This window comes from Dermacentor variabilis, chromosome 3 (assembly GCF_050947875.1).
Source record: "Dermacentor variabilis isolate Ectoservices chromosome 3, ASM5094787v1, whole genome shotgun sequence".
In the NCBI taxonomy this organism is placed as follows: Eukaryota; Metazoa; Arthropoda; class Arachnida; order Ixodida; family Ixodidae; genus Dermacentor; species Dermacentor variabilis.
This window is the reverse complement of record NC_134570.1, coordinates 201,797,563-201,816,395: the sequence shown is the minus strand read 5'-3', so window position 1 is coordinate 201,816,395 and position 18,833 is coordinate 201,797,563. Positions and strand designations below refer to the sequence as shown.

Below are 18,833 nucleotides of genomic sequence, written 5' to 3'. Positions count from 1 at the left end.
ATTGAGCACATTAAAAGTCACTTGGCAAGCAAAACATGTACTTGTCTTTTTGAATATCCCAGCTTAATGTTTTAGTGTGTGCAGTTTGGATGTGATTCTTGAGAAGCACTACATCTGCTTCAAGTATATGAGGTATAATTGCTTTTGCTTAAAAATAATCCTTATCTTCCTTGATAGCTGTCCTTTTTTTACTAGACAATATAAGCATGGTGCTTAATTCCAAGATAAATATGCCTGCTGTAACTGTATGCATCAGTGTTTGACTGTTCGTTACCTACTATTCCTATTAGAAAAATGTATTTGCCAACCTCCAATTATTTGCATTGAAGTAGTGAAGAGTTTGACGGCAGCCTGTCTGGTTTGGTCAAAAGAGGCACGGTAAGTAGTTTAAAATTAGATGCTAACCATAAAAATGAAAAATAAGAACTGGTTCAACTGGAGCTTTGTTCACAATCTTTGCGAACAAGGCTTTCAAGTGGGAGCCGAAGCATCTATCTTGTATGCCCGATCTTCATTTGCTTATTATTATTATTATTATTATTTCAATTCATCTAGCCTTAAAGAGGTGGCAATTTATTTCGAATACTACTCTTTGCATTTTGTTTCCATTGCTGAGTTCTTTTTTTTTTAAGTAACTTCATGCACCACACAAGTACAACTCAAACATTTTCATTCTTTCAAGGACGTCACACCTAGTGGGAAGGTATTCTGCACTAACATAATTATTTTGAGATTTCCAGTAAATACGTAGTCCTCATAAAAAGTATCTAAATAATTTTGGCCTAAGCGGTTATACATTAACCATGTAGGCTTCATCAGCTTCTGACATCACTTGGTCTTGGCAAACTCGTGAGCTGACAAGTTTGAGCATGCAGTCACTTCCCTCCATATTTGTTTCGATGAAGGCTTGCCCTTTGGTGCTACTCTGGATCCACCCCCGTTTCCTGTGATTACCACTACGGGCTTCAAGGCACACACCCTTAGGAAGACTTTTCATGCACAAACCTGGTTCTTTCACACTTTTACTAAGACAGACATTGAAAGCAAGGATGGCATAGCAGGCATGCTGGTTACAGAAGTACCTTATTAAATAGCTTTGTAAGTATTCATCTTGTGGACATTTCCATATCCTCTTCTGCTGAATTAGTTGGGGAGCATGTCTCCTTCTCATGTATACCCCAGCCCAGCCAATCAGAACTTCAGGAGCGGATGAAATGGACATTTCCACTAGGTGGACACGGAATACATCCCCTGTGCTCTGTCCTATCTTTCCACCCTTCTCCATGTATTTTACTCAGTAAACTACTGGTTCAGCATGTTGGCCACCTTAATCAATCTTCCAATGTCAGCACTTAAAAGGTATACAATACAAATAAGGCACTGTAAACCCAAGCAGTTAGGCTGGTGATTGCTGCTGTTATGCACCATACAGGCAGACGCAATGGCTTCACTGTAACTTTCTAAGTTAACTTTACTGAACTTTGAATTTAGAGAAGGCAGAATATAAACACAGACTAGCATCTTTCTTATGTGCTTCACGCCTCTGCTTTTTTGTGTTACTAAAATAAGTATGTTGAACCTAATTGAAAAGGAAATTGTCACACTAATTTCATTTCACCGTCTTTTTAAAGGTATAGCAAGATTTTTTAATTGCATTACGAGTTGTTACTTGTTTCGATCTTAATGTTCATTTCTCATACTCCAATTGGACTACAACTGTTCCCTCATCCACAGCTATCAAGGCCTTATGGCAACTTTGGAAGCTCTCTGAACTGAGTAAATGCTATGCATTGCATTATTTCTTAATACATTTTCATGGCTGCCTTTAACCTCTATAGTCCCTCATTAAAGCCAGCATCTCTCTTGTGACCACATTTAAAGAGCTTGTGGTAATGTATGCCTAACAAGAAAGATGGGTACTTTGTAGTGCTAGTATGCTCTAAGTAAATTGTTTTATGCAAAAATTGCTGACATAATTGTCTGATAAATACTGCATCATGTTTGCTATTTTGCCTTCTGTTTCAATTTCACTGCATCTATACATTTTACCAGTGCATGAGTAGGGTTCAAGGCTGTTCTTTAGAATGCTCATGAGCACTTATCATGATCAGTTCCCCATATAAGTGGTTTTGCTGATGAGAATACAGGAATACGAGCAAAATTGACATGGAACCAACATATAGATAACGTCTGCACGACTGCCTATCAAAAGTTATATTTTCTGAGAAAAAAAACTGGAACATGCATCACGTAATGTAAAACTTATTGCATACACCGCCTTCATTAGGATGATACTAGAATATTCAGCCGTTGTTTGGAGTCCCCATCAAGTGACGCTTAAGAGGAAGTTGGAAAGGATACAGAGTCTGGCGGCACGTTTTACTTGTTCGACATACCGAAGGAAGGAATCGGTCACGCTTATGTTACAGCGTTGCAACTTCTATCTTCTTGAGGTACGTAGGAAAAAATATAGGCTGAAGGTGCTTTATCAAATAATGCAGGATCAACTTTAGATTGATAAGCTCAAATATCTACATGCTCCAGGGAAAAGATACCCGCGAACAAACCACGACTATGTCATAAAGCCGGACCATACCAACAGTGACACATATCGATACTCATTTTTCCTGGATGCGATAGAAATGTGGAACCAATTGCCAAACGCTATTGTTAGCCTAAAGATGTCACCGACTTTGAAAATGCTGCTGAGGCATATTTATGGGAGTTTTCGATTTAGTTTTGAAGTGCCAAGTGATATGTGCGACTTGATATTCATTGTACATATTTTGATAAATGTCAGAAGTGTGCTGAACAGCATTCAAGTGAACATCTTATTCACTGTGAACTGACAAGTGTTAAGCAACTTTACGTACATTGACATTGTCCATATTTGATTTATGTAATTGTATTGTCCTCTCTGTTATGACCCTCTATGAGGGTTGACAGTATTAATAAATAAATAAATAGACAAAGAGGAATGTGGGTAAGTACACTTTATTTTCAGCACACATGTTTTTTTTAATGAACGGCTGTTATACTGCTAAAATCTGCACATTTAATAAAAGTACACTGCTCTGCTTCATAACTCCATGCTAAGTGCAAGTATCCTGTACCAGGAAGTCAAACCAAGATGTGGGATGTTCAGTCTGTGAAAATAAAAATGAATTTGAAACATTAACGTGCAAAAACTAAAGCACACTCAAGAAAATAAACACAGCACAGGAACATATCCAAAGAATCAGAATTACCTTTGAGAGCAAACATATAGTTTCTATGGCACTGTGAAGAAACCTTAATCCTCCGGCTTTTTTTGAGCACGAGAAAATATGAAAGTGCATGCGTTCTCCCCACATTGTTTATCTGTCACCTTTTCACACACAACAAAGATGTTGTCTCAATGTGCCCAACTGTCTTTGCATATCCATTTCTCTGCTCTCACACCATGATACCTACAGTTAAAGGCTGTAGCAATGCTTAGCTTGAATGAACCAACACAAGCTACATGCACTGTGCTGTTGAACATGGCATTGTAAGTTAAGATTCATGCACAGCACATTCATGTGCTATAAACATTTCATTGTGATTGTAGGCGAGATAAATAAAAAGAAGGTATGTAAATAAGAATGTTCCCTAATAAGCTGTGCAGAAGTGCTCTCCCGTTTGGACAGAAGCCGAGCACAGCTGCAGTGAACAAGAAGCCAACTTATACAGCATTTAAAATCTAGGTTCTAAATGTGCTACAGATTTTTCTGAATTCATGGTCGAAAATCTAGGTGTTAAAGGTGACAAACATTTAAACAGGTCTCTATTCGGACTGCTAATGCTATGTGTCACCTAGTTTGATAAAATATACCTTATCACTAGTCTCCCAAGCTAAGGCTGCTGTCCAGTTGCAAGTGTAAATCACTCAATTATGTCTAGGGCACGTTTGAGCAAAAGGCAGCCAAGATTACTGCGCCATTGAGGTCTATTTCCTGACATCTGATTTCTTCTCAGAAAGCTACCTCTCTAAAAAAAAACCTTCACAACAACATAACCCAAACCTTTCTTGAGAAAAGCCATCACACTGGTCCTTGAACACTAATTACACAGTAGCTCCTTGTGATGTAATGTTATGTACGTCAGCATCTTACAAAGTACAGGAAAATTTAATAATGGCAGCGTGACAGGTACACAAAAAAGTAAAGGGATAAAACATCACACAGGCTGCCATCAGTGTTCATATCTCTATTTCAATGTGGATGTTTTTAGCAGTGAATACATGTTCTCATTAAACTGAGTCATAATATTACAAAAGCGAAGGGCAAGGGTCTTTAAATTCTAAACTGACAAATGTGCTTTATTACGATTCCCCGCAATACAGGAGGTGTTTTGCAGTGAACGGTCACGTAAAGTTTTGGCTAACTACGGCGGGCGTGTCCTGCAGCGAGGCCTCTTGTGTATTGCGATAAAGCGTATTATTGTGACAAGAGCTAACCTGGCATGTATGGCTTTAGCCAACAAAAGTTCTCAAGACATCGTGCATCCTGCCGCGAAAATCTGCTTTGTTGAGAGTAGAACATTAGGTTCGTCGCTGACAGTAACCATACATTCCAGATTCACGTAAATCTTTTCCAATATTGGCATGCTTCACCGCAACACACAAATATGTTGCGGTGATAACGGTGGTCGAACAGGCTGGTTCGACAGGGGAGCGTGCCTTCATCAGGGCAACTGCTTTCCTTGGCAGTTTTCATATACGTGAGCCCCCCCCCCCCCCCCCCCCACTCCCAACAGGGGAGATTTAGCTGGACTTTTGCCAAGAAATGTACCGACAAGCGTTTGGTAGTGGCTGGTAGAGATGCAGGTGTCTAAAAAGCGTTGCGAAATTCGGTTCCGTAAGGTTAGCTTCAACGCAATACAAATATGTTAAGCAGTTAGACACACATGTTTTGCGGTGAATCATAGCAAGGGTACCTGGCCTTTGATGCAAAGCAGCTTCCCAAGAGGCACGCTAATCCAGTGGCTAGTTATGCAGTTCCCCGCATGCGAGGGAGTTCCCTGCGTTCGGCGGTTTCCCAGTGACATACAAAATGACATTGATTGACTGTGTTGTAAATGGGCGACGGCACTATATGCTGATGCAAAAGCGTCGTTTCGCTTTCGAAAACTGCGCTCGGCTAAAGAGAACACCTTGACTCGCATATGACCAAAGCAGTTGAACAGGAAACTACGAAATTACGTAGCTATTATGGAAGAAATCAACAGTTCAGAAAAAAATGGCCGTGTAAACATTAACTGGCTTACGAGGTCGACAAACCAACGGTTCAAAGCATCACAGCTACGTCCGAAATAGCGCTGAAGGCCGGCCTGTACACTTAGGCGCCTCGGCGCGCGTAATGTAATAGGAGACGGCAGCTCCACAAGTACATCATTAAGGAACACATATATGTCGGTGAAAGCGGTCACTCTTCAGTTCTGACATGCTTCACCGCGTAACACTATTCTACTGCGGCCAAGCTGACTTCAGGACGCCGATTTCTTCAACTCATCTAGCGTGGCAGGTCCGTTTATCACGCTTGGCAACGTTTGACATTTTCTGCATTAATTTCGTTTGTTCTTTTTAATTTTATTATCACAGTGACCCTGTATCACGCAGTAGCAGAGCTAGTGCAGCGTCTTAGCTGCGTTAGGAAAGGTATAAGCGTGTATGCAGCAGGCACGGCAGCATTGGCTCTTGTTTGGAAACTTCAAGAGACGCTCTTCCGCGCAGCGATGCCATTTGTATTATTAAAGGAATGCAGGTGATGATTAAATGAGCCGCAGCAAAGCTGTAAAAAAGCAGTAGTAATGCTGTTCTAAGATCCCCTCGCTCGAGCGAGATGGTCTTAGAAAAAAAAAGCGCGATGTAACGCGATCTGAAGGAACAGCTCGTCATGCCAGTGTTTTCTTACGTCCTCGTTCTTACGCGCACCCTCCCCTGAATCAGACTACTGAATGGTTCTGTGCACGCACTGACGATCCTGACGGAGGCAATACCACTCACATGAGCAGCTCCATTTAAGATGCCACGGCCCATTCCACATGCCGGCTGCAATTTGACGCGGCCATGAGGCCAAATATGCGCACAAGGTACCTAATGGTAGCGCATCAAACAGCTCACAGCCCCAATCCTTTATTACACGCATATATCGTGGAAAGATGAATTACTCACGCTCTAAGTGGGCACGGAATACGAACCGCTTCGCAGCGCAGCCGGCTCCGCGAGACAGACGCCATGGAAATGAGCGGATGTGACATCATGGGTTATAGCGGACGTGACGTCATGGGTGAACGTAGACATTTCGGGCACCTTTCGTCTGCTGTGCCCCGGGCACAGCAGACACGGCCTTCAACGCGTCAGGTAGAATACGAAGATACGGCGTGTTGTAATTTCTCCGTCTTCAACGGTTGTTGTGCGAGCTGCATCGATGTGTTTGTTTGATCGTGTGTTATTAGGTTTGCTGTAATGAAATGAGACGTAGTTCGCGAACACGAAAGTGCCAGAAGATGGCTTGAGTCTCGCTGTAAGCACGCCGTATGCGTGGAGCGCCAGCTAAATGTGGACCAACGATTTTCATGCTGTGGAGTGCGTTCCCTTTGTCTCCGCTGGTTGTCGTGGAAAGCTTGGTGGACGACGCAAAGAAGTAATGCGTATTATTAGCGTGCCTCAGCTCGTCCACTACCCAGCGGCTTGTTTGCTGCAAGTAACATCGCAGACGCATCACTGGAAACTTGGAGAGCGCCTTTCGACCTCGCCGTACTGTTGAAACGGTAAGCAATCGTGCTCGCCAACTACACGTGCGTTCATCCGTGTTGTGTGTGCTTCCCGTGTGTGTGTAGAGTGCCTTGCGAACGTAGCAAGTGGAACAACCACGTCAACAGTGAACCCTGTGCTGATACTTGCTACGCGCTGGTTGTAAAAATGGTGTACGCAACTATATTGCCACAGTGCGGAATTGATAACCCTGATAAGCGTTTGCTTCCGCTGAGAAAAGTTTCGGAAATCGTGTTCACCTTGTGCAGCTGTGCGTGCGCTCCCGCCTGTCTGCTAAAGTTGCATAGTAACGACCCGTCTACCTCTTCATCGATTCTTTCTTCAATGACGTTTCCTCACTTATAAATGCTTCGACGTTGTGCACAATCTCTGCTTACGAGGTTTTTGGCTAACGAACAGTTCTAGGGAAAAAATGTAAGCCAACCACAGCTTGCTACTAGTACAGCTTTATTTCCAAGACAAGATGTGTTGACATAACTGACTTAACTAAACATGACAGGGGAACGTTGCCTATACTAAGTAATGGAAAAAAACATTAAGATTAGATTGTAATCTGCTGCTGCGGCGCGTCCAAAACTTTATTAGTTGTAGAGGACCCTATTGTCATGACATTCGATAATTTCAAGCATTTGCTCTCTTTCCACATTAGTGCAGACATTGTTTTCATGACCCTTTTAGGTGCTGATTGCATGTTTTCACGATATCACAGCTTTATTGTGCCACTGCTATAAGCTAACATAGACCTCATTTTGTAGTGGCGAGGCCGTGACCCACAACATAAACTACAAGATCGAGGAGCCCCCAGAAATGCAGACCCTGTGGATATATGGCTGCAGCAGCATGGCGTGTGATCTGGATGGTCATGTCAGGTGTATGAAATGTATGTGTTCCAAAAAGGGGGCTTGGTGTCATTCATGGTGAACTTTGTCAACACATTCCATACTGCAGCTTACCAAAGAGACTGAATATTTATGCAACCTTATTGAACTTGCTACCTATTTGTGTGCATAGCCATTATGCCCACATTATTGTGTTCTATATAAAACTATACCTAACCTTTCCTGATGTTTAGTATTTCTTTTGCGTAAGTTGCTTACCTGCAAGTTAAATATAATTTTTGCTTTGTACGTAGTGTATTTATGACTTTTTATTGTGGTTTTATTCTTTGAAAACTATTTCCTATGCTGTACCCCTTATTTGCATAATTTTTTTTTCTGTTTGTGCTACAATCTCGTGCAGTTTTCTGTGCATGTAGGAATTCGAAGTGTAGTGGACTAAATATGTCACAGGTCTAAGCACGTAGTGTGCACACCTTTGTTTATGATTGATATCTTTACAGTTACTTCTCTGTTCCCTTAGTAACAGCCACTGCAAAATACACATTTGGTGAGCTTTAATTTCTTGAAAATTAATATGATGGTCAGTATTTCCTATGCTGCATTTACTTCAGTAGTACATAGGCACAGACTGATATGGATACCTTGTGACCTACACAGGATGCCTTTTTTGTTTGTTGCATTAAAAATGGCGGCTCACCCACATGTCTTACTATATATGTGGTATGCCTCATCGATTTCACTTGTCAATTTTTACAGTGGATGAAAACAGATGAACGATTGTAATCCAACATTGATTGCCTATAGAATTTTCCTATAGAGTTTCAAAAGTTATTTGGCCACCGCATTCTTATAGGAACTCTAAAGACGCATTTCTATAGAACATTTCTATCGAGTTGCTTTAAAGATGCTAAAGACAAATTTCTATAGAATATTTCTATCGAGTTTCTTTAGATGCTAAAGACAAATTTCTATAGAATATTTCTATCGAGTTTTTTTATATATGCTAAAGGCAAATTTCTATAGAATATTTCTATCGAGTTGCTATAGAGATGCTAAAGGCAAATTTCTATAGAATATTTCTATCGAGTTTCTTTAGAGACGCTAAAGACAAAATTCTATAGAATATTTCTATGCAGTTGCTTTCGAGTACCTACAAGCAAATGCCCATAAAAGCTAGGCCGATATGTGTAAAGAACTTGCAGTTTACCAAAGTTCTACTGTAGGCAATAAGGACTACAGTAAATGCAGTGGCAAAATAATTGGTGCTACAACCACAAAGTATTCAGTTTGAAATGTTTATTGCACTTCAGACTAGATACATACTTCATATATGTGACACACGCTTCAGACTAGAACTTGCAACACACAAACTGTAGCTGCCACCATGCTTCTCAGGTCAAGCTGGTGGTGCAAACACGCGAAACATGAGGTAAAAGAATCAGTGGCAGACTTGATTACAGTTGACACCTGGCAATAACAGGCTTGACTAGGACAAGAAACCATACCATTAAAACTGCAAAAGGAGTGCCTGTTCCAGCAGTGCACATTGAACGGTTGGATACTAAAGCCAGAAAATAGACTGATATGAATGTGCACTGCAATGTTGTGTCAGCCTGACGAAACGACACAGCATTTTAGTTTAAGTGCAAAAATAACACTGGCAGTCGCTGCGAAAATGTGGCAAATAATGGCTTTCACAGATAAGTACACCATATACCGAAACCACACAGCATATTAGTCTATGTTTATGTGTAAAATTAGCACTGGCAGGCCCTGCAAAAATGTGGCAAACAGTGGTTTTCATAGAGCAGTACAGCATATATCGTACAAAGTTTAAAAGCTTGTATTTCGTTGTAAGGGAAACAATTTTGAGATCAGAGCCAATATTCTAATTAGAGTGAGAAATACAAACCAGACCGACACACGCAATGACTAAACAAGAGATTTAGCTCAGGAGCTCCTATCTAATGCGCATAAACAGTAAAATAGTTTTTCTCGGCAACTATGGAATCAAATTTGATGAGGTTTGATACATTTAAAAATGTTTAAATCATAGTTTTACATTAAAACCATCAATATTTATTAAAATTTGCTAAAAATAGCAAAACTTGAAGGAAAAGGACTTAGTTTGCAACTGTAAAAAAATAAAGAAGAACTAGCACAAGTTCGTTAATTCTGTAAATTTTCCTACTCAAATACATCCAAAATACAGATATACTTTTGAGACAACCACAGCACTAATTTGAAGTTTGTGGCATTTGAGAATTCAACTTGTTGCAGGAAGAACTATTTGGCAGGTTTAAGAAAAATAACACCACGAAGCTTACTAATCCCCGTCTCTGTGCCAGAAAGAGATCACAGTTCTGCAGACTCCATCTGCTATGACCAAAGTCAACAAACTTAATATATGAATTTACAGCTTACATGAAATTGTTGCAATGTTTGAGAGTTTCGCACATCTACTCATAAATTAGTGATTGTATATTAGAGGAGCATATGGTATCTCTAATTTGCCAGATTAAATTATGGTATTAGGTCCAACAGAAATGTGATCTAATTTTTTAGTTATGAGTAAGATTTGTTAACCTTACTGCTCTGTTTCTTCAAAATTTCCAGTTTTCATGAATTCGTATCAAAAGCAGACTGCTTGTCTGAAAATGTTTTATCATGGTACTGTGCTACGTGAATTATGCTTTTTGAAATAACATGTTTACTTTGATGCAATGATATTTCTTTATTTTATCTGATTCCTTGCTGAAAAACTGCACAGTATTCACGAGATATGAATAAATAAATATTAAGTGAACAAGTAAACAAATAAATATTGCGGTTTGTGTTATCATTCCACCACCAGCATGACCTGTATGGAGCTTTGGCTACTGCTCCCATGTTGCAAGTTCATTCTTACATGATCACCTGCTATTTCACTTCCCAGGAAACGAGCGAGGAAAGGCTAGTTTTTGCCCTCATTTGGTCCGTCTAGTAACGGCGACGCTGGAGCCTGGAAAATACAATGGAAATTAATTTTCAAAAGGTGTAATGAACATTCAGCCATAATGTGTTAGCAGGCACAAACATGCCACAAATATCTATATAGTTGTAGCATTATGCTAAGTTTCATTTCAGTATTTCAGAAAAAAATTATAACAGAAAAGTGGCAGTACACCCCACCTCCCCACCACTCTGCCAAACAGCGGCAGTTCTTTTGAGAATCATTTTTGACAATATCTTTACTTTCCCAAGATACTGTGACATCAGCGCTGGGCCAATGTGCCTGGCAGTAGAATATCATTGCTGATGAGAAAAAGCATCTCCAAACGACTACAGCCTAGTCACACCTTAATCTCATCTTGCAATGACAACACATTCCCCATTTATAAGATAAGCAAGCAGGAACACCCATGAGCTAAGAGTCCTATACAGACGTCACACTGTGCATAGGAAACAAATTTTTTGAAAAGAAGGAAATGACCTACTGGCTTCTATTGCTGAGCGGTAGACAAAATTAATATTCCATCCGCTGTTAGCCATAGTTGGTATGTACTATACTTAATATGCCAATAATAAATTTCTCACGTGGAGCTTGAGCAATCATGATGATGCATGTAAGTATCCATTGTATGGGGAACAATAATGTTTTAAGTTGTTTTCGCAAATTATGATGGATAACTGCCAATTAGTGGTATTTGGAACACAGTCGCAGTGTCACTGTCAGATACAATGGACACAGTATATTCGTGCTTTTTGAGTTATTGAAACAATTAGTTTCTAATCTAGTACAGGTACGTACACTGATATGTATCCTAAACGCAATGATAAGACTTCCTAATTGCAACTGAAAAGTTAATTCAGTTTTAATTAAAAAGGGTCCTTCTTGCAACATGGCATGTGAAAAACAGAAAACAAAAATTATACTAATCATGTCTCTTTGAAAATTGATTGCATAACTGCTCTGTAGGTCAAGCAGAAAATTTAACAAGAAATAACGCGCCTAAAAGTAGTTGCAACAAACAAATTTGTTACTACGAAGGTTGCAGACAATTGAGTAAACAGATTGTGACCCAGTCTTTTTATGTGGCGTTCCTCAGCGAATGTGTTGGTCAATTGGTTGCCGCAGCTGAACAAAACAGATGAACAGTCTAAATCTGGCGTGCAGCCCCAGTCCCATCGGTGCATGGTCAAGTGGGACGAACATACTGATCCGGGGAGTGAATTATGGTGCTGTCTTAGGCACGTGTTGAGGCACCGGCCAATCTGCTGCATGTACATTTGACCAAATATACACATGATCACAAGAATAGACTACACTACCTCTGACAGACACAAGACAAATTTAGTGGTATCTAAGCAAGCCTTTGTTGTCGGGGTGCCTATATGCACAGCAGTGTGCAAGAGAATTGAGAAAGGCAAGCAGGCAAGGGAGGCTTGCTCGGTGAAAGATACCACCAATATTGGCGTGTGTGTCACAGGCAGCCTACTGTATCTCTTTCACATGTGGTCAACTGTACATAGGGCAAACTGGCCGGTATCGTATGTGTATAAGAGACCACCATATTTCATTCAAAAGACAAGTATGGTCATCCAACTTGGCCGTAGATTTCCACAACGGGGCTTCATGTTGGATTGCAATCATTCATCTGTTTTCATCCACTGTAAAAACTGACAAGTGCAATCGATGAGGCATACCACATATATAGTAAGACATGTGGGTGAGCCGCCATTTTTAATGCAACAAACAAAAAAGGCATCCTGTGTAGGTCACAAGGTATCCATATCAGTCTGTGCCTATGTACTACTGAAGTAAATGCAGCATAGGAAATACTGACCATCATATTAATTTTCAAGAAATTAAAGCTCACCAAATGTGTATTTCGCAGTGGCTGTTACTAAGGGAACAGAGAAGTAACTGTAAAGATATCAATGATAAACAAAGGTGTGCACACTACGTGCTTAGACCTGTGACATATTTAGTCCACTACACTTCTAATTCTTACATGCACAGAAAACTGCACGAGATTGTAGCACAAACAAAAAAAAAATTATGCAAATAAGGGGTACAGCATAGGAAATAGTTTTCAAAGAATAAAACCACAATAAAAAGTCATATATACACTACGTACAAACCAAAAATTATATTTAACTTGCAGGTAAGCAACTTACGCAAAAGAAATACTAAACATCAGGAAAGCTTAGGTATAGTTTTATACAGAACACAATAATGTGGGCATAATGGCTATGCACACAAATAGGTAGCAAGTTCAATAAGGTTGCATAAATATTTAGTCTCTTTAGTAAGATGCAGTATGGAATGTGTTGACAAAATTCACCATGAATGACACCAAGCCCCCTTTTTGGTACACATACATTTCATACACACCTGACGTGACCATCCAGATCACACGCCATGCTGCTGTAGCCATATATCCACAGGGTCTGAATTTCTTGGGGCTCCTCGATCTTGTAGTATATGTTGTGGGTCACGGCCTCGCCACTACAAAATGAGGTCTATGTTAGCTTATAGCAGTGGCACAATAAAGCTGTGATATCGTGAAAACATGCAATCAGCACCTAAAAGGGTCATGAAAACAATGTCTGCACTAATGTGGAAAGAGAGCAAATGCTTGAAATTATCGAATGTCATGACAATAGGGACCTCTACATCAAATAATGTTTTGGACGCGCCGCAGCAGCAGATTACAATCTAATCTTAATGTTTTTTCCATTACTTAGTATAGGCAACGTTCTCCTGTCATGTTTAGTTAAGTCAGTTATGTCAACACATCTTGTCTTGGAAATAAAGCTGTACTAGTATCAAGCTGTGATTGGCTTACATTTTTTCCCTAGAACTGTTCGTTAGCCAAAAACCTCGTAAGCAGAGATTGTGCACAACGTCGAAGTATTTATAAGTGAGGAAACGTCATTGAAGAAAGAATCGATGAAGAGGTAGACGGGTCGTTACTATGCAACTTTAGCAGACAGGCGGGAGCGCACGCACAGCTGCACAAGGTGAACACGATTTCCGAAACTTTTCTCAGCGGAAGCAAACGCTTATCAGGATTATCAATTCCGCAGTGTGGCAATAGAGTTGCGTACACAATTTTTACAACCAGCGCGTAGCAAGTATCAGCAGAGGGTTCACTGTTGACGTGGGTGTTCCACTTGCTACGTTCGCAAGGCACTCTACACACACACGGGAAGCACACACAACACGGATGAACGCACGTGTAGTTGGCGAGCATGATTGCTTACCGTTTCAACAGTACGGCGAGGTCGAAAGGCGCTCTCCAAGTTTCCAGTGATGCGTCTGCGATGTTACTTGCAGCAAAAAAGCCGCTGGGTAGTGGACGAGCTGAGGCACGCTAATAATACGCATTACTTCTTTGCGCCGTCCACCAAGCTTTCCACAACAACCAGCGGAGACAAAGGGAACGCACTCCACGGCATGAAAATCGTTGGTCCACATTTAGCTGGCGCGCCACGCATACGGCGTGCTTACAGCGAGACTCAAGCCATCTTCTGGCACTTTCGTGCTCGCGAACTACGTCTCATTTTATTACAGCAAACCTAATAACACACGATCAAACAAACACATCGATGCAGCTCGCACAACAACCGTTGAAGACGGAGCAATTACAACACGCCGTACCTTCGTATTCTACCTGTCGCGTTGAATACGAAAATAACGGCGCTGCCAGCGCCGTCTGTATAATAGTGCGGCTGTTGTGGCCTCCGTGATTCCTACAATAATACCCACTACAGCAGGTTTTGTGCCGTTTTGGGCCGAACTACATACATATGTTGCTAGACAAGAAGAAACATTGACATGCTCATATTGTGTGCTATAGTTTAGGGCAGAAATAAATTACATGCAGTATTCTTGCTTTTGAATCGCTTATGCCACAAGTAGGCAGCAATAAGCATGGCCTTCAAGATCCGGACAATTTACCCTGCGTAAGCTATTGCTGGGGTGTGATTTTAACTATTTCAACCTCGGTCACTGGCCTTAAAACCCTAACTGACTTTATGCGCAGCCGTTACCTGCACTACATGCCCCCTCACTTCGTTTCTCATTGAAGTAACTTCCTGCTGTCGTTTAAATGTAGCCCAGAAATTGTCCACACAACCTCGGTGGTACACGTGTGCAGTGTGTGATGTTTCCGTGCGCTTCTGTCCGTCGCACAGCAACATAATTTATTTACGATGATTTTTAATTTTACCCGGGAGGCACAGGTTACGCTTATGTGTTCCCTATCTTGCTTTCGTGGCGATGTGCTTATCATGCGCGGATCGCGCTCATGTGGTCCGTGACTTTTCAAGATTCCTTGAAAAAAAAATCGTTTCTGCAGCGTGCATTTGTCGCATTTGAGTGGTGTGTGCCAGAAATGTGCGGCGGCGTTCGATGTGTTTCCGCCCCAAGTGCTGCAGTCACTGCATGCCAGCAAATAGATATGACGCGATTGCTAAGGCGCAGTTGTGCTTATATACATCTTTGTGATTTACCTGCATATGCGATATAAACCACAATGCGCGCTTCCGTTATATTTCTTTGGTTTTCCTAATTTCGATTAGTGTGATGTTTTCCTTCGTCTATGAGTGTCTTTTTAACGATGCTCTTACTTCATAGTAAAAAACCTCGGAAATGCCTATTGCAAGAACCAGCGTCTTCCAGTGCCTTCCAGTGTGAAATCAGCGCGTTGTTATTTTTTTTAAGCACTGGATCGCACTGGGTACGCTGGCGCTCGCTGGGACTCACTCGAGACCAGTGAGAACGCTGGATAAGAGCTGGGCAATGCTGGGTCACACTGGAAGAGACGGTCGCATTGGAAACTGCTCTGGTTGTGTTTGTGCCGCGCTGGCTCCAGTACGCAAGGACGAGCGCTGCTGAATATTAAATGCTTTATACAGTTTCATAACTTCATACTAGTCTCTTGTCCTAAATAACGCTATATCTTAGGGTCATAGAACTATTTTGTGTCGCAGCATGGAATAAAGGTGCGTGAGCTGCCTTGTTTATTCCTGCACATGTGACAATGAAAATCACTTTCGTTTTTTGCATTTTGCCTTTTGACAAGGCGGATAGCTAAATTCTTGAACGAAACCATGCAAACGCAGAGGACGTCGCTTTTTTAGTAGTTCGCACGTAACATATGATTGGAGTTATAGCCATTGTCGCAGTGTTGTGGAGTGGACATGAAATCCAGAAGTCGTTCAGACGCTCTCGAACAAACCCCGAGCTCGAAGCCTACCGCTGCTTGATATTATCGCACCGATAACAGGGCTGAGGCGATTCGTGCGCTTCCACTTTCCCTATTGTACTAAAAAGAGTTCTGAGGCTCAAATAAACACATTTTAGCTTTCGCCAGCTACCCGCGCCGAGCTCAGTCCCCACCGAAGCTTAGGCATAGCGTATCCGCCGAGTCCGTCTGCACGCTATCGGCGCGTCTAACCTCAAGAATCAAGGAGTCTAACAAGGATAAATTACTTTATATTTCAGATTTCGCATCGGTGCTTTTAAATAAACAATTTTTTCATGTCTACAGTGCCAGCACAAGAAGTGAGGAGCGCCGATGTGACGCGTCATAAACGCAGGTATATGTGCTTTCGCCGAAGGCTCCCAGCATTAGCCTGCGCTTCTCTGACGAATATATATGACTAGACAGACGTGTAGACTGAAAGACATCACTGAACTAAAAAAGCATAGCATACCCCTCGCGTGAAGAACAAGAAACGGCTATCGAAATCGGCAGTAACAGCCCATTCATACAGCGTCCCGGGTCGGTGGTTCATTTAGGACTTTTTAACGCGATAGCGTTAAGGAGCTCGTGTCGCAGAAAAGCCGGTGTCGTCGGCGTCAGTGTCGGCGTCCGCGGCGTTGGCCGTGAGCGATAAATCACGGCAGGCAGTTCATAAATAAAAAGCAACTTCCAAGATCGGCTGGGTGGGAATCGAACCAGGGTCTCCGGAGTGTGAGACGGAGACGTCACCACTGAGCCACGAGTTCGATGCTTCGAAGCGGTACAAAAGCGCCTCTAGTGAACGCGGTGTTGCCTTAGAAACGAGCTGTTTCTAAGGCTCAGGGGCGCGTCGCTTGCTCAGGCGCACATCTCGTTGTCGCGCCGAACGCTGCGTTGCTCGACGCTCACCGCGTCCGATGCGGGGCGCGTAGTCGCTGCGCCGTAGCCCATTGTCTTACACCCCTTGGCGGGTCGACGGGAACGCTGTCGCGTTCCACTCTTGAAGGCGAAGCTTAAGCGTCCTCCAATTTATTTCGAAGTTAAAATACCAATCGCAAGTGAAAGTCGATGTTATGGCACTTCCGAGCACACTATTGAATACGGAAAGCAAATTTTTCTTTGTGGTACAGGCGTGAGTTTTAGTTGCTGGGCGATAACGCATCTACCACGTCTGTGCAAGACTTCTCTCTGTGAAACTAAAAGTGCTTCTCGATTTTGGTATGCTAAATTATCCGCCTGCGTTGGTATGCTGGCGTGGCGTAGCGGTAGTGATCCGGGCTGGGGATCTGCAGGTGCGACGATCGAATCCTGGTCAGAGCACTTCTGTTTTTACATGTTCTTTTTTCGTTTTCCATTGCACTAAAAAGCTCTCTGTTGCTTTCTCTATTCAAAAAATACATACGGTGTCTAGGCACCGCGTATTTAACGCGCTAGAGCTGTTTCTCGCACCAGTAACCAGCGCCTCCCAGTACGCCGCGCTTGCCCAGCGCCCCATGCATCCAGCGCGCGGCACTGGACCCATAATCCGGCGATGCACTGGATACTGGGTACTGTTTATAGAGTGAAAATATAGAGCCGTTCTTAGACAGGCCGCACTTTAGCTTCTTTAATGTCCTATAAACGTTCATTTATAGAACTCAGTACATATGCCATATGATGGCACATTTTTAGAACGGGAATGGAGAGCCAGTCTAGAGACAGGCCGCATTAGAAGTTCCGAAAACGTTCTATAAATTTTTCTATAGAATTTGGTGCATAAGATGTCAACACGACCTCTATAGAATTATTATGGTGGATGTAGAGCCATTCTATAGACAGGCCGCATTAGAAGTTCTGAAAAGGTTCTATAAACATTTTTTCTGTAGAATTTGGCACATAAGATGTTAATACGACCTCTATGGAACGTTTCTGAAAACGTTCAATAAAAATTTTTCTATAGAATTTGGTACATAAAATGTCAATACGACCTCTATAGAACATTTATGGAGGGTGAATGGAGAGTCGGTCTATAGACAAGCCGCATTAGAAGTGTTAAAAACTTTCTATAGACATTATTTTATAGAATATTGTACATATGATCACAATAAACCCTCTATAGACTGCTTATAGAGCGTGAATGGAGAGTCAGTCTATAGAAAAGCCGCATTAGAAGTGTTAAAAACTTTCTATAGACATTATTTTATAGAATTTAGTACATATGATATCAATACACTCTCTATAGAACATTTATAGAGAACGAATGGAGAGCCATTCTATAGACAGGTCGCGTTAGAAGTTTTAAAGACATTCTATAAAAATTACTTGATAGAATTCAGTACATAGGACGTCAATACACCCTCTATTGCACATCTATTGTGTGTGAAATGACTTGTTTCTATAGAAAGGTTTCTATAGACTTCTTATAGAGATTCTATGCAGACGACGCTATAGATCGCGAGTTCCTATAGAGTCCCTTTTGACTCCATAGGAACTCATTAGGAGTTCTAAAGGAACTCTAAATCCATTTTCATAAGGGAAAATTTCGTCCATATATTTATTCGTTTCCAACCAACGCGTAAAAGGAGAGAGCCGAATTTATTGAGCAGATGAACTCAACAGGACCTGCAATACAAAATCGAGCCTCTTCGGCGTCTTGTTCACCTTGATTCTGCATACTTTGGCTCAAATACCGTGTTCGGCTAAACCAGTTGTACAGTATTTTCGCTCCGTGTCCTGTGTTCATTGCCCGCCGTGATGCTGGCGCGAACGGCAAACGCTCATGTGAGCACGCTTTTGACTCGTGTAATGTGGTGCAGTTCTCGAATTTGCTGGAGGGCACGAGTAACTTGCATTGTGGAATGAGTTTTTAATACGAGATGCAACACTGACGGAGTGGCCCGCTGCGCGCAAACTCATACTTTACAAATCGAGCCTGTAAAGATAACTGGCCTGCCGTAGTATTACCTGAACCAGTGTGCGTGATTT

At 41.8% G+C, this 18,833-nt stretch overlaps 1 long non-coding RNA gene across 1 annotated transcript; it reads right to left on the bottom strand.

The window, feature by feature from the left end:
- Positions 1-2,975: 2,975 nt before the first annotated feature.
- LOC142576594 (uncharacterized) lies at positions 2,976-6,362 on the bottom strand. The gene is made up of 2 exons (XR_012826880.1): positions 6,194-6,362; positions 2,976-3,146 (listed from the first exon to the last, which is right to left on the bottom strand). It is a non-coding gene; the product is annotated as an uncharacterized LOC142576594 (long non-coding RNA).
- Positions 6,363-18,833: the final 12,471 nt, after the last annotated feature.